Raw genomic sequence first — 2,544 nt, forward strand, 5'->3', positions numbered from 1 at the left:
TATATATATATATATTTTGATGTTATTAATATCTCTTCTCTTGTTATTCGTTTAATCGTTATTCTGTTTAAATTTTCTCTTTTTCATTTATGTACTATTAATCCCACATTAATTAGTACTCTCTCCGTTTCCAAAAGGATGTACTAGTTTGACTTGAAACGGAGTTTAAGAGAAGAAAGAAAAGTTTTTATTAATGTGGTTCTAAATTAATGTTATGTCAAATGTACCAAAATGCCCTTTAATCTTGTGGTATTAAACATGCCACGAGAAAAATTAAAGTTAAATTTAAAGTGTTGCCGAAAAACCAAAATGGGTCATTCTTTTTAAAACAAACTAAAAATAAAATATGGACTTTCTTTTTTAAACGGAGGGAGTATTGAAAAAATATATTGCTACTGGTACATTTATACATTATGAGAATATGCTCAAACAGAAAGAGCCCAAGTTTGTTCATTATTTGGCTATATACCTTGTTGTTTAAGTAAACATACATATGTATGTTACAATTGGCAAGGAATTGTTGTTTTGCATATGTACTATTTCAAACAACCTTGGACATGTGGTGTTCAAAGTTAGTCTCGACAAAGTGTAACTTTATACAATGTTTGAAGTTTTATGTGGATAAAGTTGAGGTATATCGTATATATGGTTGAAGTTTAAGTATTTTTGTTTGAGAAAGCATATACTCTGATGTACTGGTAGTTTGTTTAATTGATTCATAAAATGTGAAAATGTTAACTATTGTACAAGAACAAGTTCAGCGTCTCTCCAAACACCTCTAGATCCATTATCAAACTCTCCACGGCCTTGGTCATCCTTGGGCACCATCACTATAAGCTCTCCATCCACAAATACAACCGTGGCCAGCTCCGACTTAGTCGAAGCAGTCAATCTGTACCTCCAATATGTATCCACATTCCATTCATGCTCATCCTCACCGTCTGCATTTCCCTTTCTCTCAACGATCTTCCTTACACCTGCAGGATGAATCTCTACTGCCAGTGTTCTCACTTGTCCATCCCCAGCTCCTTCTAGTTCGATTTTTGCCATGAAACGGAAGAATCCTTCCTTCTCTTTTACCGCCACATCTGCATTAGAACGGAAAGACAATTCCAGAAAGTAGTTAAATATGTGAGGAAGTCTCCCGAGTTTCTTCATTGCGGAATCAGTAATGTGTTGCCGTTATGAAAAATTAGAATGAATTGTACCAATTGTTGGGGGTTGAATTGAAACGATAAGAAGATAAAGAAGACAAATGTGGAAAAGGTTCAAAATTCTAATAGTGCAATTTGGGATTCTATTAACCCCTGAAAGAATGATTGATAATTGCATTAGTTTTTTGTCTGCAAAACACATTGCGCATATACTAAATTAATATTAGTTAGTAGAGCATCTTGCATTTATCTCGAATTGAACTGATTATCATTAATTAGATATTAACTTAGGATAAAAATAATTAATTACCAAATTTTTTTAATAACTAAGTATTTGAAGTGACATATAATTATTGGAGTGATATAAGTACTTGACGTAAAGTAAAAAATCCATTACATTTCTTGGACTCTTTATTGATTTATTTCTAAACAAAACGGATAGATTGCTCTTTTATTGTTTTCACAAATAAGCTAATATATCGAGAAAGAGGTAATTTCCTATTTAAATTGGAACAATATATTTGTATTAATTCATATCAAATACTGCCAATTTTCAAAGAATGTAGCATTTTTCAGTATTATAATTTAGAAGGAAGAAAAAAAATTGACGAAAACATTCATTTGGTAGGAATAGCACGATTTTTAAATTTGTTTTTTATGTGCATTATTAGTTTTGTCATTCCTTTTGACACCACATCAGTTCGTTTGGTTACTTTTTCGTATCTCTGATCTTTTTATAACTTATTGATGTAGTGTTGTTGCTTCATTTGTAATTCTATTTATTTTATATGAGCATGGGTATATCTTGTAACGAAAATATATTTGTGATGTTATGATAATTTTTGTCTCTCATGACGCATATGCTTTTATCACGATACTCTTGTTTTATTTTTCCTTTTTTTATCAGGTATCTAAATAGATCAAAACTTCAATGTTTTTTCTGTGTGAATACTCCAGTAGGCCAAATTCATCTCAATTTAGCATGTTCAAGAAGTAAAATCTAAATAATAGTAACCTGCAAAATTCCTTCATGCTTACTTTCTCGATTCTTTTGTATATTGCTTTTTTTGTCTCTATGATTTAGGGTTCTTCTAATCTAGTAAAAGGCAGTTTCTTGTAATGAAGTTCCCAACATAGTTTTTGGTGAATATAAAGTGAAAAGATAACAATAATTATTTACCTAAAGAATAATGTCATAAATATACGGGCTATCTTCTTACGGATCAATATTAGATTTAAGGAAAGAAAAATGTATATATTACTATTAACATAAATTTTATTATTTTACCATATTGTGTATGGAGCATTGTTTCTATTATTTGATGTTTCTAACCACCTAAATCACCCACAGAAGATTCTTCCTTGAGTTAGAGCTATATATATATATATA

General features: G+C 30.3%; 1 pseudogene; it reads right to left on the minus strand.

Annotated features, from left to right (window-relative positions):
* Positions 1–738: 738 nt before the first annotated feature.
* Positions 739–1,332, minus strand: LOC107030972 (annotated as a pseudogene).
* Positions 1,333–2,544: the final 1,212 nt, after the last annotated feature.

This window comes from Solanum pennellii, chromosome 9, assembly GCF_001406875.1.
Source record: "Solanum pennellii chromosome 9, SPENNV200".
NCBI classification, from domain to species: domain Eukaryota; kingdom Viridiplantae; phylum Streptophyta; class Magnoliopsida; order Solanales; family Solanaceae; genus Solanum; species Solanum pennellii.